Source organism: Equus caballus, chromosome 20 (genome assembly GCF_041296265.1).
Source record: "Equus caballus isolate H_3958 breed thoroughbred chromosome 20, TB-T2T, whole genome shotgun sequence".
Lineage (NCBI taxonomy): Eukaryota > Metazoa > Chordata > Mammalia > Perissodactyla > Equidae > Equus > Equus caballus.
In genome coordinates, this window is record NC_091703.1 from 125,662 (window position 1) to 152,224 (window position 26,563).

The window sequence follows — 26,563 nt, forward strand, 5'->3', positions numbered from 1 at the left end:
AATCTGTTGTATTTCTGCAGAGTCTGTTGTTATTTCTCCTCGCTCATTTCTGATTTTGTTTATTTGAGCTTTCTCCCTTTTTTTCTTTGTTAAGTCTGGCTGGTTTTGGGTCTTTTTCTTAACCTGTCCAGCCTCTCTGTCTTTTCATTGGTGCATTCAATCCATTTACATTTAGGATGATTATGGATATATAGGGACTTACTATTGCCATTTTATCTTTTGTTTTATGGTTGCTCTATATTTCCTTTGTTTCTGTTTCCTTGTGTTTCTCACTACAATTTCAGCTTGACGGTTTTTGGTGATGTTTTTTTCAGTTTCCTCTTTTTTTATGTTTCATGACTCTGCCTTAATTTTTGTTTTGTTGTTACCATGAGGTTTGTATAAAAGGTCTCACAGATGAGATAGTTCCTTTTCTGCTGATAGCATTTTTCCTTCATTTGACTAGGCAAGTTCTGTCTTTTTCTTCTTCCCTTGCTATTTTTGTTGTCAAAATTATTTCTTTCTTTATTGTGAATTTGTTACCAAATTGGAATGGTTAATGTTATTTTTAATGCTTTCTTTCCCTTTAACCTTTGCATCACAATTGTTTACTAACATGTTCTGATGCAGAGTTGCAGTTTTCTGATTTTATCTATTTATCAACTTGTTTAAAGCTTTGTATCCTTTGCCTTTTCATTTCAGACAGGAGAGCTCTTTTTGACATTTCTTATAAGGCAGGTCTAGTGGCGATGGACTCCCTCAGTTTTTGTTTCTTCCTCACACTTTATTTCTCAGCTGCAGCAGTGGACCCCCAGCTGTCGCAGCACCCAAGGGCACAGAACTGATTATTACAGTGTTGATTAATACAGTCCCTTATAAGTAGCTCTCAAATACTTGTACTTCCCTGCATCCTTTCTGAAACCACCCTAGTCGAAGTAAGCAACTAAGTAACTGGATGACTTTAATGACCTCATGTCTCTTCTCCTCAATTTCTTGGTTTGTGAAATGAGGCAGTTAGAAGGAACACCAAGTTTCTTCCTTCTCTATGTTCTGTGATTATCAGAATCTACAACTATGGAGAGACTCAGGGAAAAAGCAATTCCAGTGCTTTGGGAAACCATCACAGTTTCTCCATTTAAATTAACTCTTGGGGTGACTGAGATTGTGCCTCATATCCTCTCATAGCACTGCTCTTAAGGACAGTCTCAGAATCTTCAAGACAACTTAAAAGAAGGCCCTTTCTCTTAAATAGGAATCTGCCTTATGCCATGTTTTGAGCTGTAGAAAATATTTTAGAATGAGATTCTAGTGTTGGTAACAAATTTATCTACATTGTTAATTCATCTGAAAGCTCCTATTCTTGAAAATGTCCCATGTGGAGGTAGAGAAGTTCCATGCAAAGGTTTAGTCCATTTTTGTTGACAATCTCTTGAGTGTATGTTAAAAACCTGGATAACAGGATAATGTTAATGGAGATTGGGGGGGAGGGACAGTGATGAATGAGTTTGGTTGATTTTCAGCAGTAATGAGGTCAAAATGAAAGCATTATAAAAGAAGAGTAGAGATTCAGGTCAGGGCTTTCTATGAAAAAAAGTAAAAACCATAAGCAGATGGAAAAAGTTTAAGTGACACAGTATGGCAGATTCCACTGATGAGTTTAATAGGCAGCCATTTTAGTGGCAGAGAGAGTAGACTGAAAAGTGAGGAGAAGTTTGGAAAATTCAAGGGACAAGAACCAGAAAAGCAAGGGGTCCCATCCTGCCCTGAGGATTCTTTTGCTCTGAAGTGTGTTAGCCCAGCTGAGGGAAGACCTGGGGAGGATGTTGTAGATCCTCTAAAAGAGGCATCCATCAGCTGCAGGAAGATGTGCCATCTCTCCCCAAAGCTCATTAGCAGATTGGAAGTGGGATGCTGCATTACTCTGATTAGCATTAATTTTATAATTCTAGGCAGAGAACTTTCCTCCACATGAGTCAGCCTTCACACAAAAACACAGACTCACATGGTGTGGATAAAACACAAGTAAACTTACTGCTGCTTCCCATCTTCCAAGGACCCAGTGGGAAGGAAAATGTGGTTCCCTAGCAAAGAGGGGAGTTAAGGGCTGGAGTTTTCCAGCTCTCCAAGCTGGGTGCAGGTCCCACAAATCGGGGAGAAGTGCAATGCCATCTTTCTGGCAGACCAAGACTTTGGGAAAACTGGGTCCTTCTGATCTGGTTAGGGAAGACACAGTACTTCCAACAGCCACTGCAGCAGGGCAACAGCAGCATTACAAGTGAGATGAGGAACATTACCTCAGAGCCTCCCAGGGAGAGAGCATTTAGGCCCCTACCATTTATTGGGATAACTGGTTCCTGGCCCTTTGGAAAATACCCAGTCATCCCAGGGCTAGACTTCTCAGGAAAAGTAACTTGCCAGTCCCTTTTAAATTTGCAACTAAAACCTATCTACACTTTTATTTGTTACATATATTGTTGGGGCTTCATTTCAAAACGCTATATTACAAAACTGTTTCAGATACCTTTAAATCCATGGCAGTGACTTTCAAATTCTTTTGATGGCAACTCACAAAATAAATCTATAAATTATTTTTTATCATAAATCAGTATATACGCACACACACCAAAAGAATATAAAAATTTTATGAAACTGTTCTTACCTTTTTACGTGTAATACACTCTAATATTATCTATTCCATTTTGTTTCATTGTTTTTTAAGTGCTTGTCACACCCTCTAGAATTATTTCATAATCCACTAATGGGTCAGGACCTGCAGTTTGAAAAACACTATTTTAAAATTATTGCTTCCAGGTACCCTAGCCAGTAGTCTGGTATCCAGATTTTTAAAAGGCTTATTAAAATGCATCATCAAAAAGCAATATTTGCTAAAGGACCCTCAGTCTCTATAAAGAGCACTGTCTTGGGGATTCCAACCATAAGTTACCAGATAAATAACCAGCTTTCCTTTGCAGAACTGAGATGTGAGCTCAACACCAAGTAAAAATGACATAAAATCAGAACAAAGTTGGAAAAGGAGGACCACCTCCAAATGCAATATGTGGTCCTTCTGGGAAACATGCAGCAGCCTAGAGTGAGGTGAGGGGGACAAAACAGAAAAAAAACATTAATGGAGAAAAAATCAAGCTCGTAACTGCTGTCTCCAGGCTTCACAAGGTGCACTTGTACTTCCAAGCCTAAGAGACAGAGTGATGTTCAGCATGACTCCATAATCCTGTGGCCTTGAGAACTTCAGCAGACATCAGTTAAGTCATTTAAGGATAACTGCAAATTAAATTAGTTCATCCTAATTACGCAAAAGTGATAAATTCAAATAAGCAAGGTAATTCAATTCTGAATTAAAAATTTTTTCAATCACTTGACATCTCAAATCAAAGCAAATGGGTAATGTTACCAATTATATCAATTCGACTCTATATTTCAATACATAAACATATGATGAACAATTAAAATTCTTATGTGATATGCATTTAATTTGTTAACATTTATGCTACAGTAGGGAACCACACTCGAGAAACAGGGTCATGTCCTTGAAAACCAAAGAAGGTTATCACAAAAGAGTCTTTGTAAGAATCCAGCAACAGAATGAGTCCCCAAAATCTATTAAGTAAACTATCCCGCAGGAAAAGTGAGGCAGATCACACTAGTAAAGGCAACACTATGGAAGCTTATGAAATAGTTATCAAGGGAAACATTTGATACATAATAAAAATATTTAGTTTTAGGAAGCAGTATGATAGGCTCTGATATGGTTGCACTTATGAGTACAGGACTTTCATAGGAAGGAAAGAAATGGAAATTCACTGAATGTCTGTGTTTTGTCATGCATCACTAAATACCTTCGATTACATTATAGCATTGGAAACTAGGAAGCAGAAATGTTAAATAACTTGTTGTAGGCCACACAGTAATAAATGACAGAACTAGGACTTAAACTCCATCTTCTGATTACACATCCGTTATTCTTGTCACATCAATACCACTTTATCCTGAGCTAGTACTCAAAATATGATAGTGCTTAAACTATTTGCTTAAGCATTTCTTAGGATTTCTGATCAAGGTCAATTCAAATTCCAATTTCAAGGCTAATGAATAAGAAAGTGACCTTTAAAAGGAAAAAAATACGTAAAAAATATACAAGCATTCCGGGTGGCATTATGAATCTTCAGACTTTCGATATTCTCTGTGTCTCGTGTAAGGATGAAAAAAGTTATCTATTGCTGTATAACAAACCACAACAAAGTGGAGTAGCTTGAAACAGTAACTTGTCTCTTATTGTTGTGTGGATTGGCTGGGATTCGCTGGGCAGTTCTTGCTTGGGGTTTCCTAGGAAGTACAGTCAGATGTCATCTTGGGCTGAAATCCTCTTTGCCTCTATTGTGCTGGATGTCAAGATGGTTCATTTCTGTGTTTGCTGAGGATGCTGGCTGTTATCTTATTCGGGGCTGCCAACTGGAGGGCCTGCATGTGGCCTCTTCATGTGACTTGGGCATCTCTCAGAGTGGTGGCTGGGTTCCAAAAGAAAGCATCCCAAGAGGAAATATTCCAAAAGACCAGGCTTCTTACAGCCTAGCCTCAGAAGTCCCAGAAAGTCACCTCCACAGCATCCTATTGGTTGAGCCAGTCACTGAGGCCTAGGGGGAGGGATGTGGACTCCATCTTTTGATATGAGAAGCAGCAGGCAATAAGGGAGGGAGGGAGACTGCCCATGTCACCTTAGTCTTTAGCCTCCCATCTGGCATCTCTACTTTACCCAACTGAGTTAGAAGGGGAAATAGATGATACAACTACAATAACACAAATTATTGTGTGGTGTTTCTCTATCTCTTTGGCACTCTCTCTTTCTCTGGAAACACAGCACTTCTTGAATGAATGGATAAATGAATCTCTCCCTTTTCCTCTCTACTCTTTTTTTGCCTCCTCACCTTTCTTTTCTTCTTTTTAACTGCAGATGAAAGGTTAAAAAAAATGTTTTAAGCAGCAACATACTCTAATTAGTAAATCTTATAGTTAGTTTCTACTCAGATCTCCCATTTGATGTCTACCTGCCTGATTCAGTCATCGTCCTATCAGGGAAGGTGATAAGAATGCAAGCAAAGGAGAGAAGAGAGGGAAAAATGGGAAAGCAAAAGTAGATTATCAAAGGAAGAAGGAAAATATAAATGGGAATGGAAATAAATCAGGAGCACTGAACACCATTAAGCCCAAATGGCTGAAAAGACAAAGGGAAAGAAGCAAATTTTTCCCTTATGATGCTGCATCCATCCTTCCTTCCTTTCCAATCTATGGCCGCCATCACCAGCCTTGTCTAACCTTATTTCTTAATGCCTGAATTTTTGCTATATCATCTTACCTAATCTCCCTGCCTAGTTTTTACACCTTAGAAATCACCAAAAATGGGACCAGCCCGGTGGTGTAGAGGTTAAGTTTGTGTGCTCCTCTTTGGCGGCCTGGGGTTTGTAGGTTCCCATTCTGGCACAGACCTATACACTGCTTATCAGGCCATGCTGTGGCAGGCGAGCCACGGATGAAATGGAGGAAGATGGGCACGGATCTTCCTCCAAGAAAAGAGAAAGAAATAAAATAAAATAGATCATCAAAAACACTCCTTTCCTCCTGGTGCTCTCAATTACAAAAAAAGAAAAGAGAACACTAAATGACTTCTGAAGGATTAAGTCCAATATAAACATTTTAAGAATTTTCATAATCTGACCTAACTTTCCTTGCCACTCTTGTTTCTCAAGTCTCCCATATGTGAAACTCTTTACTCAGCCAGAGCACTCTACTCAATGTATCCAAATACACAGAAAAATGAGACTAGATCTCACTATTACATCATGAAAAATACAAAACCTGAATCAAGGAAAATAACAGACAACAAAAATATTACATTACAGAAAGCAGTGTGGTGACATTATAAGCTTATAATTATAGCGGTTATGGTCCAGCTCACTTCTCACGAATACAGCCTTCTCCTTTTGTCTTCTGTCCTTTGCCCTAAGGATCCTATCACCAGGAGCATTCCCTGCCGCTCTCTGCCTTCCTAAATCCTGTCTCATCAGGACCCACAATATTAACTGACTAATTTGGAAGAAGTGTGATTAACAGAATTATTCTGGACCTGAAGTCCCTTATTAACACTACAGCATCAGATTTGATTCTCGATGGACACCAAGTCACTCAAATTCCATCTCAGTTTTTACTCTGTAGATTTGTTCAGTATACGGTTGATTAAAGGACCATTCACCCCAGTTTGGTAGATAATTCAACCAGCCTCCAATCCAAAGTTTGTATAACTTTGATTTGTAGTAATTACAAACAGTAATTACAGAAACAGTTAAAACATTCATTGCTAATATTGTAACTCTTTGGGAACCTCATATAAATGCAGTTTTAAAAAAACAGGATATTTGAAGATAGTAACATACACCGTGATTAACAAGATTTTGTGGTGAGAGTAGTTTATTGTCAGGTATAATTAAAGCTGTAGATGCTATTCTGAAAGTACAGACTTTAGGGGGCAAGGGAAGAGAGTTTTTGAAGCAAAGTACAAATTAGGAATAATTACAATGATGGTTATGGAATGTCAACATCCATTTCATCATGATGAGCTCAATCTCCTTCAAAATTCACTTGAGTCCGGGAAAGCATTAGTGTAAGACAAAAGGCAGCTTTGGGAAAAATACCTTTGAAGTATTAAGGAGTAGAGTGATTGGCAGTCAGCAAACATAAAAATGGACGAAAGAGTAAATGTCTTGATCACCTACGGAAAGTGTACACTTCAAGTATCTTATTAAAAAACCAGTTTTCTTTTTCATGTCCAATGTTGAATGCACCTGCAATTGTTGTTTTTTAATCTATTTTGATCCCCAAACTGGATATAACTAAATGTTTTATGGGAGTTTATAAAGGTGATGAAATTATAAAGAAAAGTAAGTGAAAGATTATCAGACAGGAGAGTGGAGGCTTCTGGGGTGATATCAACATTGTATGATGTGACATGAGTGGTGGATCTGTGGGTGCTCACTTCATTCTCCTTGCTTATGGTTTATGTGTGTTGCTGTTTACAAAGCAGTTATGTAGAAAATCCGCTGACACTAATACCTTCGACAGTTCATTAGCCCAAGGGTGTCTGTTATGCTTTAACCAGGGCTTTGCTCACGTTCCCTTTTGCCCACATGAAGCCAGTTGTGCATTAAGAGATGACACAAACATCTCTTGAAACAAGAGATTTCTTCTTGTTTTCTAGAAGAAATAGCGAAGCTGGTCTAGCGCTTGGTGATATTTCCAAACAGTCCTTTTGTGAATGGCCGTGAGAAGATGTCCTTCTTCAGCCAAGGATGAAGTCTTATACTTTGTATTATTTAAAGTACCTGATGCCATGCTACACAACTAGTGTGTGTGCATCCGTTCATCTGACAGATATTTATTGACTCACCTACCAGCTGACTCCCTGGGAAGCCAGAGCAGTTTGCCAACTAATATGGTTAATTGGGATTTGATAAGTGCTATAAAGACACCAGAGATTCAGCAGTTTCTCCCAGCTATTGAACTTATTTTGGCTAATGGATATCACTCTCACTCCCATTTCAATCTTACAAAGGGATGCTAGAAGAGGATTGACCAGTCAGAAGGTGGAAACTTAATAAAAATTGAAAGTCAGAGACGGGAGGGAATGAAAGCAGCAGAGGAAGAAGGAGGCAGAGACTGGACAGCCAGCAAGGCCTCAGTGCCCTGCACAGTTTAAGCTGAGCCAGATATTCTTCCTGTTTCCTTGCTTGATCTTTGCTTGATCCTCCCTCTTGCCGACGCCCTCACCTGGAGGAGTCAAGCCCAGCACAGATGCCGCTGAGACAGGTCAAAGCCAGGGAAAGGTCCTGGGATCAAAACTTGGCTAAGTATGATCCAAACTTCCAAGCAGTCAGAAGTAGAAAGAGCCAGAAGATAAACCTAACCCATTTTTGAAGGGGTGCCAAAGGTGAAAAGCAGGAAAACCAAAATTACTCATCAAGTCTAAAGGGGGAGCACAGAGCCAGAAGCTGAGAGGAGAAGAGGAGTCAAGCAAGTCAGTGCCAGGTAAAAACAGAAATAGAGAGTTGAAAAGAAAAAAACAAAGCAATGCGAAATGAAGGGTCCAAGACAATAATTGGGAGCATTCCTTGGGGTTTGATAATGGATTTTATGGGTTAGCTTAAGTTAAAAGCAAAAGATGTGAGCGGGTACCTTCCTTCCTTCTGACATTATCTCCCACCTTATCAACAGTCCATTGTTACCAAGGCATTAACAACACTTACCAAACAAAGTCTAGAAGCCCTTTGGGCAGTCTTGCTAAAAACCATCTTAGTCTAGACTGATTTGGCCTTGAGGATGACCACATCTCCTCAGGACAGTTCTCCCTGGATTCCTTCATTGGCTGTTTTGGGAAATGACGCACTTGGACAAATGGTCTACCTAAATGAATGATTCAGGTCTGAGCAGCATGAGACACTGGCAGATAGGAATGCCTCCCTTAGCAGCAGAAAATTCAGCACTTACCACGTCCCATGTGGCATGCTCTCCCAGAATACTTTTAATATGATATCCCAGTGTATTTAACATTTTAAAATTACTCCATTTGGTTAAAATCAATTAGATTTTTTTGAGGATCTTGGTCTTTCTCCAGCCCAGTTTAAACCATAATTTCCTGAAGACTAGGATTATCTCGCCATGTTCTTTTTCACGTCCCCGTCGTTTCTAGTCAAGCCTCAAAACATGAAGTCTGCACTGTGGGTTCATAGCACCTCAGAGATCATCTCGATTCTCCCCATCCCACAGTGGGAAAGTGACCTCAGTCAACGTGGAGTAGAGTGTTTAGTCTCAGCCTTAAAATAAGTGTTTTCTTTTTTATTGTCTTTTCTTCCTGTCTGCTTTTCAGAGTAGAAGCAACAGTAATTTAAACTTTTCTGCTATGTGACCTACACTCCACAGGTACCTTATAATAGCTGAGCCAGGGCTTAACAAAGGAATTGGGTGTGTGTGGTATTTGTGTGAGCATGTGCTTGGGTGTATGTGGTATTTGTGTGAGCATGTGCTTGTGTGTGTGTGTCACAATCTGATTGCCGATGTGGGATGGGAGATGGGGAAGAATGTTTAGGCACTTGTGTATTTATATCAAAGAGATGGTAGGACCCACAAAAAAGAATTCATTTTTTGTGATGTTAATGTTATATTTTGGGGGAGGTTTTGGGGGAGGAAGATTTGCTTCTAAGGGGTGGACTCATATCTCTGTGTGGGGAGGCTCAGTTATAACGACAACTGAAGTCTCTCCTGGCGTTGGGATATTTCATTCTCATAGGGAGAAATGCAATGCTCATCCCTCCTCCCTCACACCCCCCCACCACTTCCTTGGTGCCCTTCCAAGGTAGGGCCCTTGGTGCTGGCTGCTCAGTCCTCCCCCAGGGGTGGCTTTCCAAGGCCAAGAGGGCCAGAGAGGGCTGCTGCCAGAGATGCTTCTGTTCTGGCTCCTTCTCACTCCCCTTCCTGTCTGCTGGGGCTTTTGGTGGCAGCACCTAGTCCTGATGGGGTTAGAGTACCACCCTGGAGTGGATGGTGTGTGCACCAGCAAGCATCCAGTCAATTCATGAGTTATCCTCTGCGTGAGCTGGGCTGTGATGTGCCGTTATCTTCCTGCTCCCATTGTACACTTCACACACCAGCTTTCTCTCCAGACAGTTGTTTGATCACTAACTACTTCGAATATCATGACCATAGGCTCATTTATTTTTTTCTGTTTTAAAGGATGGTGCTGGTGTGCACAGGGAGCAGCCACGTCAATTCACACATTTGCCAAGGTATCCGATTGTGAGCTGCCTATCAAGGTGCTGACTTTAATAAAAGCTTATTACCGTGAGCATTATTTAGCATTTATGTGGCTCCTCACAATTGTTTACCCATTATTTCTCAGCGCTCCCCTGTCCAGGTGATCAGTGTTAGCAACTCACATTGTAGAGGCAATAAATCCGGGGTCCTGGAGAGGTTTTAGTAATATCCCCAAAAGGACACAAAGTGAATAACCACAGAACAGTGACTTTCCTGGAACCCCTTGAAACTGGCCTGGACCCCTCTCCCTCTAGCATACTTGGCGAGTTCACTCCTTCCATCATCTGGTTTGCAGACCTGCACAGGGTGGGCTCTTCTCGCAGATTGCAGCTCAGATACCCTGAGGCCTTCCCTGGTGACCTTATCTACAACAGCATCCCCTCCCCAAGGCTCTATCACATTCCTGTGTTTATGGACTCCACAGAGCTTAGTGCCACCTGAAGTTATCTGTTTATGTGAAGTTGTGTGTCTTTGTGTTTGTTGTCTGTCTGCACCATTCAGGAAGGTCATCACTATGAAAATAGCAGTCTTGCCTGGGTTGTTCATTGCTGTGTCCATCCTCTTTGTTGAAAGCACCTGTCATTACAGTAGGCACTCAATAATGCTTGTTGAGAGAATGACAAAGACAGACCCTGTAAATACTGTTACTCACACGTCATTTTCTTTGCCTTTTCATCTCTTTCTGGATTTTCTGGCCATAGTCACACATACAGTCAGTTATTCTCAATTACGCTGGAGCTAATGATCCAGGCTGTGGATGGCCCAGGTCCTTGGCTTCCTTCCCTCTCTGGCTTCCTCTCCTCTGGAGATTCCTCCAGATCTTTCGGTCTTTTCTGGCCTTAGTTGAGAGGGGTCGAGAGGAGAGTAGGGCAATGAAAGTCCTCTTAGACAATTTTGCAAGTTCTAATAGCTTTTGACAGGTACAAAGTTGAAATTATTGATCTTAAGATTTATTTTTTACCTTATTTGTGGATTTAAAAAAATGCCTCTGTTTTATATATGCAGTACAGTGAAAAGTGCTTTGAAGAAGTTAAAAGCACTGTATAAATGTAAGAGAGAATTATGTATGCATGTAGTCCCATTAACCTTGGTAATTGAGACTTGGTTGTAGATTTAAAATATAATTAGTTTTGATAGAACAGTAGCTCACACTTTTCTAATGGGTAGAGCCAGACAAGGCTTAGAAAACGTGCCTTTGGTAGATTTTATTTTTGAGCCATCAAATCAAGACAAAGCTTACAATCCCTTCAGAGGCTAAAAGGGTGGCAGTAGTGGTGATTTCTCATCAACAAGTCAGAATAGGCAAATGGTCTTAAATGATTGCATTTTCTTGCTTCAAATTTCAGGACAATGAGAATACAGTTTCCTCCGAAAAAATCTTAGGCTGATCTTGGAAGAAAGACCCCCTGGATCATCTAAAAATAAAGTTTTCTATTAAAGGTTGGTTTTAATGCTCGTTATAGCCCTATGTGCTACCAGAAAATGGTTTGCCTTTTTGTTTTAAACATAAGGAATCAATGTAATGCCTTATACCTGATAACCTGTGCTGTTGTATTTGGTCCTCCCTACAACTCTGTCCATAGATATTATTGTTGCCACTTTATAGATGAAAAGACGGAAGCAAAACCATTAAGTGCCTTCCCCAAGGTCTTAAAAGAAGTCACCAAGAAGGTGGTGTGGCTCAAGTCTCCTGACTCCAGTTTACTATTCCCCACAATAATGTTGGAAAACCACATTGGAACGGGAAGACTCATTCCAAGTACTGCTGTCACACCAGCAAGCTTCAAAGGTCAGGCAGATATTTTACTTTACGGTTAAATTGGCCACGTTTGCTCAGTGTGTACTATATCCCAGGCCCTGTGCTTTGCCCTGGGAGGATTCAGAGAAAGTAAAAGACGGATTAGACTTTCCTGGCTCTTACAAGCTGGTGGGAATGGGAGACACATACATACAAACGTGAAAGGGCAAGGGGGACAGTGCACTAAGAGAGATACACAGCTCTGTGGGAGCAGGGGAGGAGCAGTCTCTGAACACGTTCCAGGAAAGGGGTCACCTTCCATGCCAAGATGAACTTTGCATGAATAAAGATTTAAGTGAGGACAGATTGAGAAGAGTGAAGAGGGGAATGGGGTGTCGACCAAATTTCATCCACCTGCAATTTTACCTACTCAAATTTTATCTACCACGGCAAGAAGTTAGTGTCTAATATTTTAAAATTACTTTTAAATACAAGTATTTGCGTATTAGTTATATAAATGGAGGTAAACACCAGAACAACTATGATGGAAACGGCTCAAGTGGTTTCCATGGGGAATGGAACTGGGGGGATAGGAAGGATTGGGGTTGTGAGGTGGGGGAGGGCCTGCCATGGTTCTTTATAAAGCCTTCAGTACTATTTGGTTTTAAAGGCACAGGTATGGATTCCTTAGATAAATATTAATTTTTAAGTGAGCCTTAAAGAATGAGTAAGGTTTCTCCAAGGAGAGGGAGGAGGTGGGTATTTCTAGCAGAGGACCCAACATTAACAGAGAGAGGCGGCAGGAGAGCAGAGGGAAGAGCAGGTAACCCATTAGGATAACTGTGGAACACACCTCCCTGCGTGGGGACACATGAGCTGGTGCTTGATTGCAGAAGGCCTTGGATAGAAGGGCGCGCACAGACACACACACACACTCATGTGGTTGTCGGCAGGAAAGCTTTACGTACAGCAGTGGTTCTCACCTTGGAGATTACCTTGCTTGTTAAAATTGCTGGGCCCCACATCAAAGTTTCTTCTTGAGTAGGTCCAGAGTGAGGCCCAAGAATCTGCATTTCTAATAAGTTCCCAGGCAATGCTAATGCTGCTGGTCTGGGAACCACAATGTGAGAAGCAATAATAGAGTAATCTAGCAACAAGGAGAAGTCGAGACTAGAGTAGTGGGAGAATGAAGGTCAAGGGACTGTTCCACTAGGACACAGCAGAAGGAATGGGGCCCTGATGGGGAGTGACGGTGAGAAAGTCCAGAACAGCAATCAAGAGAACAGACTGACTGCTTCAGAGGACCACTGGGCCATGTTCTGGGTCACACCAAATCACAAATCACTGTTAAATCTCCAGTGCTTGGGCCAAGTATGCCAAGAAGCACCTGAAATTCATTTTTAAAGCAGCAATCCTGTCTAGAAATTAAGCTGTGAGTTTTACCTTACTTTCCCTTTCTTCCCCATCTCTAACCTCATTCTAGTGCAATTTAGGTTACAAAAGCATCTTCCAGGGAGAGCATTCATATCTGCACGTGGTCAGAAAGTGTATCTGTCTGTATATATAAAATCGTATTAAAGCTGGTTTCCTTATTATTTCATTTTAGAACATCCCTGTAGCTAAATGGTGTTCAAAGTAAACATGGAGAACAGAAAGCATCCATCTCTACCTAGTGGGGCAAAAAATGACTGAATTCCCATACCATATAAATACCCCCTGAAAACACAGAGGAATCCTTGATCCACCCAGCATTCACTGAGTATCTGCCTCGTGGCAAGCACTGCGGATGTGCTTGGATACAAAGGTAAATAAAACGTGGGCCCACTCCCAGCAGTTCAACATCTAGCAGTCTTTGTCCCATGCTCTTAAATCTTGCTAAGGATTGGGTTTTGTTTGTAATAGAAATTCTAAAGCAGGGACAGAAGAAGTTATCTTTCCTAAATTGCCCACCTCTGTTGTCTAACTATTCCACTGAGGAAAACACTTGGTCCTGGTCTTGGTCCTTCGCTGAGCTCAGATATGTTTTGCTGACACACAGAGTCTGGGCAGCATCCAGCCCCCCGTTTACTCCCTGGTCTTTAAGTCTAGTAAGTATTTTATCATTTACACCTTTCGATGTCCAAAGAGAGTGCCGCTCGGGGTTTAAAACATGCAATTTCCTTTACTACCTCCCCAAATAATGGGGTCATTTCAGGACCAGGACAGTTTGGCACTGGGACGTGTTTCCCAGAAGTACTAATAGTTCGAGAGAGGAGCAAGTGTCTTCACATCTGCAGGTCTGGGTGCCGAACTTTCTACTGTCAGTGAGAATCATGTCCCAGTGAAAATGTAGAAGTGAACCAACCCTCAAAGGGATAAGGTGACAGGGAGTGGTGTTTACTTGAGTCAGAGAGTAACTGAAAATGACTTCTGCAGCTGGAATAAAACAAAGGGTTGAAGGTCAACTTCCTCTTTGATTTTGGCTAGTCAGCAGTTCAAGCAGCCTTTTCAAATGTTTCGTGTCTGCTGACTTGTCCAACTCTATAAAAGACCCCACATCTTGCACCAACCTGTACCTCTTGGGCACTGGAGCGAAACAAAAGGAAAAATGTTCCGACTTATTAGAATTAATGAAGTCATGCCACTCACATCCGTCCACGTTACTCCACTTTGGTCACCACCATTGTGGTCCATGCTGATATCATTTCTCTTGTAGATTACTGCAGTGGCCTTCTCACTGGTCTCTCACATCCTGTTTACCCCATCCAAAGCATTCTTCACATTAAATCACTGTAATTCATTAATTCACAGTATTAATTCACAGTAATCTTTTGGAAACTCAAATAATACAACTAAAATCTGAATACCCTACACATATAAATAAATCCTAACTTAAAAATTTCCCCTGGCTCCCCATTGCTCCAAAGACTTAACTAGTTGATTTGGCCCAGAGAACTCCGCTTAATCTGTGCCTCCCACGCTTTTCCCTCTTCTTGTTGCATCACATTCCTCCCTCCTCACTCTCTCTGCTCTCATCACCCAGATTCCTCTGCCTGGAACACTTCTCCCTCCCTGCTTTGCCAAGTTGTCTCCTACTCACCTGTTACCTCTTAAGCCTTATCAGCTCCTGAGGGGTGGGTGAGGAAGACCCTCTTCTCCTTGGTTAGGCCCAATCCCCATGTTTTAAACTCCCTTGGCACCGACAACCAGCTCATGAACCCTTCATAGAATGTAACATGGGACATTTACACAATCTTGTATGATTAATTTCTGCCTGATCTCCCCTCTAGACTGTAAGATCCATGAAGGCAGAGACTCTACCCTTTTGCTTACCATTGTATTCCAGAGCCTGGCATAGTGTCTGGCACATGTTAGGTACTAAATAAATTCATTCTGAAGGAAGGAAGAATGAATGAGTGGTAAATTGATACTTCTAAAATAATGAGGAGGCCTAGCATTTTAAATGAGTGATAATAATGGGTAGCACATATTAAACTTCTAGTGTTGGGTAAACACTGTTCAAAACTCTTTACTCATTCATTCCAGTTCCGAGGACCAACCCTATCAGTACACATCAGTATCTGCGCATAATAGATGAGATATGAGACTCAGGCTACTTGTGCACGGCCAGGCAGCCAGTGTAAGGTGAAGCCTTAACAGTTGTCAATATTGTTACTCTATTTATTACTATTCTCACCTTGGTGGAGTTCCTAAGAGTGCCATCGTCAAAGGGGGTGGTGTTGGGCAGGCAGAGCCCTGCCCCCAGGCCTCTGAGCGCCTTCTAAGGCTGGGCCTGGAGTGAGAGTTTGGGGGGCCAGGGGCTGTGAGGGCCTGCCCACCGTAATGGAAATGGCACATGGAGGAAAGGATCCTTCAGGCTGGGCAGTGGGGAAGGTCACTCAGGCATCCAGAAACCTTCCTCAGAACCTGTCTTTGAATTAAATCTCAACTCATATCTTCCAGAAGCCTGAGGTGAGATGTCTGGCCATGTTGCTCGTGCCGTCGCCCTCAAGAAGCCAAACAGGCTCTCAGAGTCTCTCAGGCCCTGCCCCCAGACGTGGCCCCGCCCCAGAGCATGCTGGGCAGGACCTCCCCATAGATCCCTCCCATTGCCAATGTATTCCTCCAGAGGATTCTGAGCTCTGCTTGGTGTTTCCAGCTGTGATGAGGTAAATGTAGTCTTGGTCCTCTGGAAAAGTAGATAATTAAGGCAGATAGTCCACACATGTGAAAGTGTTGTGACTTGGAAAGGGCGGGCAGATCCCAGGTTGGGAGGATTAAGGAAAGCATTGAGGGAAACCTTTCAGTATGGTGGGAAGGAAGGAGGAAAGAAGAGATGGAGGATCTCATTTTGGTTTTGGTTTTGTTTTGTTTTGAAGTTTTTATGAAGAAAAGTTCCCATCTGATGACTTCTCTGTTTCCCTCTGGTGGTCCAGCACATATGATCAATGAGCGAGGAGTGTGGACAAGGTGTAGGAAAGTGGAATTGTTTTGAGAACTTAGGCAAGCGAGTTGACTGAGAAAACAATCACAGAAGCTCCCCCGAGACAGGGCCTCTGTTTGTTGCCTCCACTGGGTGTCCCAAGTGCTTGGAAGAGCGTCTGGCACATGGTAACACAGGAGGAATGACTGGATTCTGAGGCAGTGGTGGAGCTGAGCAACAAATGTAGAACAGAAGTTTATGGGGCACAAACACACTTGTGTGATTTTATCCAAAAGGAAGCAGGCCCTTATTTGAAGGCAGTTCTAAAACAGGCAGAGTTGGATTTTGCTAGACAGGACGAATGAAAGAAGGGGGTAGGCTGTTTAGAGCAGAGCAGTATATTTAGGTTTAGGATTAAGTGATGCCCCATGAAGTTTTGCTTGGAGAGGGAGGAAATGAAGACAAAGGTTGTCAGGTGAGCAGGGGAAAGTATAGAGTGGCTTGTAGTTCCTGAATAGGTTGAGGAATTAGCATGCTGAGGGCATAAGCTGAGTGGATAAAGGGAGGAATGTCAGACTGTATTTTTTCAGAACACACAAGTGTTGCTGGTGATAAGTTCTAGGATATGGCCGTAACTGAACTGGAATGAAAGTAAAGGACTCTAAGATGAGAAGGAGCAGACAGTGAGAGATCAGATCATTGGATGGTCTATCCGGATGGATGTTGGGGCCTCTGATTGATTCCTTCCACTTTGAGTTCCTTTCCTGTCCTCCACAGAATTGGCATTTCCTCTAACTCTAACCTTCAGTCCATGGCATGACTCTGGACAAGAAGGCAGAAATGGGGTGGTGAGAGAGAGGGCTGAAGTAGACATCCGTTTTGTTTTTGTTTTTATTTTGACACTCAGCATTCACTCACCTTCTAAAAATAGTCCTTCTTTTGCCCTCTGGGGATCTAACCCCATTGTCAGTTTCAGTCCATGTCAAGTGGAGTTGTTTATCACTAACGCTCTTACTTTAAAGGAGGGCATTGAAGTCAGGCTTGGCCAAAAAGATTTGTCCATGCTTTTGGCAACAGCGTTTGGTCAGGGATGGGCATGTGACCCAACTGGAGACAATAAGGCACAGTGGGACTTTTGAAGGGACTAGTGGGAGAAACAACCCATTTTTGGCTGTGCTTTTAGTTTGGAAGATGTAGCTACAAACTTGCCAGACAGACTTACAAGGTAGCCAGTCCAGAATCTAGAGCAGAGAAATGGATAGAAACTGAAACTTGATGACATCAGCTGAGCCCCAATATGAATCCTCCTGCCTGAGGGCAGCCTTACTCCCAGACCTTTTTCAGGTGCCTGAGTCAACAGATCCTGTTTTTAAAGTCAGTTGAATTGTACTTGCCATCATTTACATCCAAAGAATCCCTCACAGCGTAAGGGGGCTCTCCATCCCTGGCTCCCTCTTCTGTGCTAGCACTCTGAATATATATTACCTTCTCTGTCCTTCAGGTCGTGCCCTTCTATAAAAGAGGGTAAAGAAACCTACTTCAAAGCATTGTAAAGTTTAAATGGGATAATATACATAAAAAGCATAAATTTGTTTCACAAGATTGAAGTACAATAAGCAGTACTTAATTTTTCTAAATTAAATTAAATCTGGCTCAAAGACCCCATTTTAAAGGGTAGGAAGATATACAATAGTAGTCATTAATGGGAGCTTTTTGCCTATTTAGTTAAGTATTCACCATCAAATATGTAGGTAAGAGCCTGTGATCTTGAGTCCATCTCGGTTGCCCCTGGGATTTTCATTGCCCAAGCCCTTCAGGCCCATTGAAAGGCCAGTGGCTGCACAGCCTCTGTGCTAAGTGTGAGCAATGCCGTGTCTTGCGACAGCTCTCAAGATGATGGGGCTTGATGATTAGTCATCTCAGCATCATCACTTCATCCCTTAAAACATTGTGCTGTCTCCTAGAGGACTTCCACACAGAACCCGTCCACCTAAGGGACTCGTGTCTACATCCTGATTCTCAGGGTCTTGGAGCCACTGCTACCTTTAGGCAACTCTCCTTCTCTCACCCCAGCACTTGTGTCAACCCCTATCTCCTCTCTCCTTGGAGCAGCCAGCTAAAGTCTCCTCCCACATGAGGGTGTGGACAGGACTGTACAACAGGTGTCTCACTACTTCTCCTTGGGTTCAGGAAACATGAAAGCCATTAATAACTCCTGAACCCAGAAGCCCAGAACTTCCTGTAAGACAAATGAGGAAAGGTAACTTTTATTCCTTCTGGAGTCCCCTCAGGTGGAGGGTAGAAACAGCATTATCCTGCTTCAAATGAAGGTTGCCTCAAGCTGGGCAAGAATCCCTGCAAAGGAAAATTACCTACTCTTGTCAGCCCAACCCCCTCCCACAGTGAAGCATTGCTAAACTTGCATAATACTCAGTTCCTTCTCTACCTCCTGGCCCCCATAGAAGGAAGGAACAGACCCCGAGTCTCCTGGGAGAGATAGGGAGGCAGCCTCCACAAATCTCTGAGCTTCCACTTGGCCTCCCTAAGGAAGACCAAACGTGTCCTTGTGACCCCAGGAAAATAGCCTGATTTAGGCTCTGATCCAGGGCCAGTGGAAGTTCCAGAGGAAAGGCCTCAAGAGGAGCCCCGGGGCCAGCCCCATGGCCAAGTGGTTAAGTTCGCATGCTCCGCATTGGCGGCCCAGGGTTTCACTGGTTCGGATTCTGGGTGTGGACATGGCACTGCTCATCAGGCCACGTTGAGGCGGCATCCCACATGCCACAACTAGAGGGACCCACAACTGAAATATACAACTATGTACTGAGGGGATTTGGGGAGAAAAAAAGAAGAAGAAGATTGGCAACAGTTGTTAGCTCAGGTGCCAATCTTTAAAAAAAAAAGAGAGAGAGAGAGAGAAGAGCCCCTTCTCGTAGCCTTGGCCCCTTCATTGTGGCTGCAGATTAGGGCACAGTTCTGAGTGTTAATCCATGTGAAGGCTGCCTCAAGAAAGCTGATTCCCTTAGGCAGCACCTGGTACCAGAGAAATTCACAGTACCTGAAGCTGGGATCTGGGGTTCCCATACCCAAGCCACATCAAGGTACCAGTCAATTCATGCATTTTATTGGCCCTGACATTAGGTTTGGAGTGTGGGCTTGAGGGTATAAAAATTCAGGTAACCCATTCCCATCACATTCTATGTCACTGAAAATTCTTCAGGCGCCACAGAATATCGTGTAAATGAGACCCCCACCCCCCACGTCCCCCAAGCTGCACAGCACTGATCTCTGGGTATAAGCAGCAAGCCCATGAAATCTGTTTGTAGAGAAATTCATCCTCATCTCTCCAGTCACTGTTCAGCTAATACGTTTTCCTTCTTTTGGTAAGAGTCCTGCTTTCCCATAGGAACTGGAATCTGGGAAAAAGGAAAACAGTACTAGAAGCAGAACAAGAGTGTGGGATCACTCCTGGGTGGTACTGTCACCTCATTTGGACAGTTCACTACCTAGATGTGCTGAGTGTGCAAATTCTGTCTCATTGCCTCATCCAGTGTTTCTCTGAATAGAAGCAAATATCTGGGCACCAGGTATGACTTGTTTTGTGACCCCAGCCAGTAAGTCAGCCCTTATGAGCCACCACCTCTCCCTTGGTTAGAAGCTGTTTGGCAATGGGTTCATGGAAGACATCCCAGAATGGGAGCTACATGCTGAATTCCCTAGTACTGGCTTTGCCATCGATTGTGTGATTCATCCTCTCTGATGTTCAAGCTGTGAGAAGCAAATTTGAAATGATGGATGTGCTATATTAAATATATCAATAAGAGCAGAAGTTAAACCTTGCAAGCTGTAGGGTTTGCTTCCTCTATAAGCCTGGCTATCTCTATGGGAACTGAAGGTTGCTTCTTTAGGCCTGTAGTCGGGGAGCTAGAGCAGAGTGGAGATACGGTGGCGGAGTGAGGATGAGCCGTCTTGCACCTAATTTTTCCTCCCCTCTAAGTCTGAATACTGGCAGTGGCGAGGCAGGTGGTTCTAAGGGCTCCTTTCACTTTACCGTTCATGATGACCCCACACCGCCTTTACCTCCATGCCACCTTTCCCTCCTTCTTTGGATGCTTCAATCTCTTTGATGTTTTTCTTACCAGACGTTACTCCGCTTAGCCATTAAACAGCTTTAACTTTGATGACGTGGATATGGATGAGCACAAGGATCCACTTGGTCCCTTTGGTCACTTTTGCTTCAGTAAACTCAGTGGGATGTCCAAGAAGAAACCCTTGTGTTAGGAAGAGTTCTAAGAAGGTTCCAAAGATCCCTTCTTTTGCTAGTCACACCCTTGTATAAACTGCTCCCCTTGAGTGTAAGCTGGACCTCATGATTTGCTTCTGACTAATAGGATAAGGGAAAGGTGATGGGATATCATTTCCCTCATTAGTTTACAAGATTGTGACTTGTGTCTTGCTAGCAGACTCTCTCCTGGCTTTGATGAAGCAAGCTGCCATGTTGGAGAGGCCTACATGACAAGGAACTGAAGGTTGCCTCCGGCCAACTCCAGCCAACAGCCATCCAGGAATTGAGGCTCTCAGTCCAACAGGCCTTGAGGAACTGCATCCAGCCAGCAGCTATAGAAGTGAGCAAAGAAGTGTGTATTTCCCCAGTCAAGCCTTCAGCTGAGACCCCAGCCCCAGCTGACACCTTAATTGCAGCCTTGTGAGAGACCTTGGAGCAGAGAACCCAGGTAGGCCTTGCCTACATTCCTCACCAACAGAAACTATGAATTAATAAATACTTGGTTTTTTAAGCCACTAACTTTTGGGGTATTTGTTATATAGTAACTAACACACCCCTAAATTACTGTAACCTTGGTGTAAGATGCAGCATGGCTGGGAAGGCAGGCACCAAATGAGAGGACAACCTCCTTGACAACATTCCTGGAGATACTGTCTTCAATCTCGAAGACTATCCCCAATTCTCTTAGCTGCAGTGGTATCATTGTGCTCCCCCCAGCCCTGATTAGTCTCCAGGAGGTGAGGCCTAGGTAAGGTAGTGCTGGGTGGAGTGGATGGCCAGGATGTGGGGTGTTAATCTGTCTGGAAGGGACATTGTGAGCTCGAAGTGACCCTCAGGGATCATGAGGAGTGATGATAAGGTCATTCTTCCCCTCCTCATTTTTTCCTTCCTTTTCCACTCACTCCACCATTCCTTTTTCCCTACTTGTTTTCTCCTTTTGCCCCAAATTCTGGGTGGCTGCCCGACGACCATTCCTACAAATGATAGCCAGGTGATCTCTTGGTCTTGCAATAATTCTACCAAGCTGGGCCTCCTGAGGAAGTTTCCCTCGGGAGCGGCTCCTCCCATTCCTTGAGGTGTCCTCACATGCAGGGAGACCTCATTGTTGAGATCAGAATGTGTCTTCCAGACAGATTAACACCCCACATATAACAGATTCTTCAGCGGGACCCACCCAGTTCCTGGACCCTGCCCTGGCCACTCCAGTGTCCACAATCGCAAAACCCATCCATACACACACCTGCACTGACTGCTCACCTGTGAGATACTCAGGAATCAGCAACTTTTTCTAAATGAAGGTAAGTTACCGTTTTCAGGAAAAGATTCATATCTCTGGTCCTTTTCAGAGCTGCGAGTTCTCTCCTCCCTTCTGCTCCAGGAAGGGTAGAGGAAGGGGAAGGGTGAACTGCTCCCCATTTCCGTTAGGGTCAGCTGAGGCGTGGGGACGTGGCCCACCACCCAGACCTCCTGAGGGAGAGAAAGGCTCTTAGGAGCAGGTGACATTCATTCCTCACCAAGAGATCCAAGAGCAACATTTCCCCCTGCCACTCACCTCAGGGCCTAAACACCCCCACACTTCCAATTCCAAAACTTTCTGAGGCAACAAGGGGAAATTCTGGCTGTATCCTTCCAGAGGAACGCATCCCACCCCGCAGCTGTGTATAGTTCAGGATAGTGAGGGAGCAGATGGAAAGACAAGTTGAGCCAAGTTCTGGACTTGAAGGGTTTTTCTCATTTTGAAAAGGCCCGGAAGTTTTTAGAGTAAACTTTTTGTACTTTTTATGAAAAAGTAAAGTGTTTTAAGTACAGGACATCTGAATAAGGTCAAATACAGGACCCAAGATAAAACTGAGAAAGCCACTGTCAGGCCCCCTACAAGGGACTGGTCATCTTGCAGAAACCGAAAGAGGAAATCAGTCAGAGCTGACTTCCCTCCTTCCTTTCCCTGAGCATAAGCGCTGGGAACCCCAAATCCACTCCCCCAAAGCACCACACAGAGAACACTACTCTCTCCTAGCAGAAACATTTCTTGAGGACGATCAGTATCCTTGGTTGTGCTAACCATGGTTCTCATCAGAGGATGTGTTCTCGTGAAAACTGCAATGCTTTCTCACAAGGACTGAATGATTTCTTTGGGGATATTTTTCCTCCCTGGAAGTGTTGGAGAAGCATTTCCTGTTTGAATAGAAGAGTCAGATCTCTGAACACAGTGCTTTCATTAGAGGTGAGGGTGGCCGGAGGGACGTGGCATACATCATGCATGCAGGTGGGTCTTGGATAGGGCACAGACTCCCTGTAGGGTGAGGAAGGGGGTTGACTCTGGCATAAATGCTGGTCCTTGAAGGCCACAACTTTCCAGGGCTGTCTGATCCTGTCTCTTTTCTGTCTAACCCTTGTACGAAAACTCTTGTCAGGAGGGACAGCATCTTGGCTGCAGGATGTGGTCCTTGCCCATTCCCCTGGCTGTGGGTCAGAGAGCCCCGTAGTTGGAGGGATGCCCCTCGTCAGGCTGTACCTGGGCCTGCAGTTCCCCCTTCTGCTGACTTAACTCTGCATCCTCAGGTTCGTAGCTACATGCCAGTTTCTCCTCTAGGATCTTCCCGATGGCTGCCATGAGCTCATGAGCTTCAGGAGGCCCACAGCTCACGAGAGCTTCACTTTGAGCTGGGTCTCAGAGCGCTGCAAAGGTTGACGTGAACTTGGCTTTTTGCTGGGGACTTTCCTGCCCTGTGATTTTTTTCTTGGAATTAATCCACTGAAAAAACTGCCTCATTATTTTTCTGAAGTAACTTTCAGGAGGAAACTGTTCATTCTGTGACAGATACGGGGAAGTGCCCTCTAATTCTCTGTCCTCAATAGAGTGGCTCTTCTTTCTGGCTTTAGACGTCCCAACTCCTGAATCCTCGCTTCCACATTCTCCTGCTCTGGAGTCCAGAGGTCTCACTGTCTTTGCAGCTGGTGGGAAATTCCTATCCTGGCATTTCCATGAGACATGCTTAGAGGCCCAGGGTTCCCGCTAATCTCCATTGTCCTCCAAGTGGACTTGCAGCACCTGGGAAGCTCCCATGTCCCCACTGGAGATGCTCTGGGACTGAGTCAGTGAGGAGTCGAAGGCAAGCTATCTGAAGTAAGGGATATGTCAGCGGGAGAGCCTTTAGGCTGGCTATGTTCCTTGCTCTTCAATTGAAACTTCAACTCGGTAGGGAGCTGTTTTTTAATGTCTGATGGTTTGGAATCTTGGGGAACTGGTATTTTTGATGAGGGACGTTCACTGGTCAGGGTAGTTTCTACTTTGCTCACATTGATATTTACCATTTGGGAGCTTCCCAACTTGTTGGTTGTCAAGATGTCACAAGATTGTGATGTAAGAACGCACAGCTCCTCAGCCTTGAATATCTCCCTGAAGTTCATGGTGGACGTGGAAAAATGTTTTGAATTCTTCTCCACTATCTTTTGGCCCTGAATCATGTCCTCTCTATCACTGGAACTCACATTCTCATCCCTTGGCACATGTCCAGCCCCAGCTTGCCTTGTGGGCACCTCTCAGCTGCATCTGTTATTGTCTAGTGCAGTCTTACTGTGACTCACTTTGTCTATAAAGCTGTGTGTGAGGATCTCTGAAGTCTGTCTGCCATGCTCGATTGCCTGGATGTCCTTGGCAAGCTCCCGGTCGATATCAGAGTGGGATGGTTTTAGGGCCCCCTGTCCTTCGTTGCCCACAGATGAGGTAGCAGGGAGTGGAAGATCCAGGATGGGGACTGAATTCGTTGTTTTCACCTTATTTCCCTGAAAACTTTTAGAGCTTCCCTCAGGGGGCTTGGAAACCTCAGCTTTGGAATCCACCCCAGAAATATAGGTGGCTGAGGAGAGAAAGTCAAATTGGGGAAGAGGCCATGTTTTGGCTTCTCTCAACTTATAGGATTTTATGGATTCAAGAACTTTGAGGGGTAGGCCCCACCTCTGACTCACACGAAACCTTATAATATGGGCTTCTAGCACTTGTCGGGTGTTGGGATCCAGAAAAGAAAGCTCTGGAGTGGTCATCTGGGGGTGGACCCCACCTACTGTTATGTTTTTCAAATTTCTGTTTTCCATATTGTTCTGGGAACTCCCAGAAGGAGGGGATGGGTTGTCCTCAGCCAGCCATGAATGACACACCCCAAGGGGGCTCCTCCCCGCAGTGATCTGCCAAAACTTCTGGCTTAGATGTAATCTAAGAATGGTTTTCATTTCATTCTGGTCTGTGTCCTTCCTTGAGACATTTAAGAGTTCATTCCCTGAGTAATTCCTTGAGTGACACACACAGCTACTTTTTGTCTCTGAGGCAGCCCTCAGACTCTTCAGTAGGTAGCATTCTGAGACCCTTGGAGGACTATCTTCTGGGCTCTTCTCTAGGATATATCCAAGATTCCTCTTCATGTCCTGCCTTAGTTGAAACTTTGTTGAGATCGTCTCATGGAAGCTTCCTGGGAAACTCAATTCAGTCTCTGCTCGATCCTTGCTACTCTGGCCCTGAAGCTGACGGAGCTGTGAGTGAGCATGTCTGCCTTTTTGCTGAGATGTTTCTGTGCATTTACACAGAGACTCTAGATTCCTACTGGCATGGAGGCAGCAGTGTGAGAATAGCCTCCTTGGAATGTGGAGCTCCATTTTATCCTGGGGTTCACTGGTGATATGAAAATGGCCAGAAAGGACAGAGACTGGCACATAGGCATGTGAGGACTGGCTGACCAAAGGAGGGGTGAGAGCTTGAGGACAAGTGGCTTCTTGAGATTTTTGGAATGCAGGGACTAAACCCCACAGACTTTCTTGTTGCTTCTGCAACATGTGCCATTTCAGGTGTTGATTTTCAGTTGAGATATGAGAGTCTGACTCAATCTGGGATCTATGGAAAGACACTCCATGGTCCCTAATCTGGGATGGAGAAGAAGATGGTAGGATTGAGAGTGGGGATTGAAGGTGGGCATGGGGCTGGACCTGAGTGAAAGGTGGGGGCTGGGATTGGGGGTTGGTCTGAGAGAAGGGTTGCAGATGTACATCGGGGAGGGGAGGAGGGTGAGAATGGGGAAGTGGTGGAGATTCTTGATCTTGACTGCAGAAGCATTACAGATTCCATTGAATAAGACAAAATGAGACCCTAGTGGGGCACTACTACTAGAAACCAGGAGAGTGGCCAGCAGGGACTCACTGTGCAGAGAGGGAAGACCCCAAAAGAGCTGGGTATATTTCTGCTGCAAGTTTTCTCCCAAAGTCTTGACATACAGTAGCTGTTGACAAATGCTCAGCTGCTCTGGTTTGCCTGTGATGTCCCAGCCAGTTTAGGGGGCTGTGGTGTCTTGTACGTCAAGTGGCTGCAGTGAATTCCCTGAAGACATCCGTTGGTTTTCTGAGCACATTTGTTTTGATAATAGTCCTTCCTCCTTTTCTTTCTTCTCTAATATCTGGAAATCCATTCTCTTTTTTATTTGTCTTGCCAAGAATGCCTGGCCGTTAAGGCCAAGGAAAGAATGGCTGCTGGCCTCCATGTGATTGGTAGCAGAGTCTCCCCAGAGACAGGTCTCTGGTAGACGGAGGGAAACTTGCTCTCGTTGAAAATCAGAGTGTGATAATGTGGGGAGGAACATGTTCTTGGCAGGAGCCTGACAACAAGAGAATTCTGAAATTGACAGACTTGAATGGTCAGTGCCTCTGACTGTTGGGACATAAGTGGACAACCCACCAGGGCTATCTGGAGATGAGTTCTCTGGAACAGACTTCAATAAGATGGAAACCGATTTAGATTGAGTCACAGTTAAAGGGTGGTCTGTCGGTGGTGAGACAGACAGGCTTGGTGCTGTGTGATGACAAACCAGTGAATCATTGGGATTGATTATCTGGGACAAATTTGGTAAGGCGTTAATATCTTGGGAAAGGGTGCGGTCAAGAGAGAAGATCGTATTCAGAGACAGAGTGGCCTCTGGTTGGAGAATAGGCCCCGTTGCCTGGGTGTCATGTGGTGGGAGAGGGGGAAGGGCAAGGGGTTGGGGTGGGGAATGGTCTGCTGGGAAGTTGGACTCCAAGGGAGGAAAAGGCTCTGGTGGCATAGAGTGACCCGGTGGTGAGGGTGAAAGAAAGTCAGCTAAGGGTGTCGTTGGGTTAGGTGAGAGGACGGAGGGGTGCGGTGGGGAAGGGTCAGGTGGAGGGGATGGTGTTAGGTCTCCTGGAGGGACTTCTGAGAAGGCAGAGGACAGAGTGAATGATGACTCAGTCCCAGAAGCTGTGGAAGCCAGAGAGGACACAGAGGCAG

At 44.2% G+C, this 26,563-nt stretch overlaps 1 protein-coding gene across 44 annotated transcripts in view; it reads left to right on the forward strand.

The window, feature by feature from the left end:
* Positions 1–26,563, forward strand: part of LOC111772189 (ral guanine nucleotide dissociation stimulator-like) — a 93,236-nt gene that overhangs the window by 12,174 nt on the left and 54,499 nt on the right. For 4 of the 44 annotated variants that reach the window (XR_011429395.1, XR_011429387.1, XR_011429384.1 and 1 more), the window contains 3 exons: positions 11,202–11,295; positions 13,200–13,397; positions 20,456–20,725. The exons of 1 other annotated variant lie outside the window; for it this stretch is intronic. The gene's annotated coding sequence lies outside the window, so the exon portion shown is untranslated. Of the gene's footprint in view, positions 1–7,600; positions 8,074–9,774; positions 9,828–11,201; positions 11,296–11,438; positions 11,645–13,199; positions 13,398–13,569; positions 13,681–15,535; positions 15,742–19,380; positions 19,580–20,452; positions 20,726–21,432; positions 21,576–26,563 lie in introns of those variants that run through there. 39 more of the 44 variants (XR_011429388.1, XR_011429375.1, XR_011429372.1 and 36 more) reach the window with 28 other exon arrangements.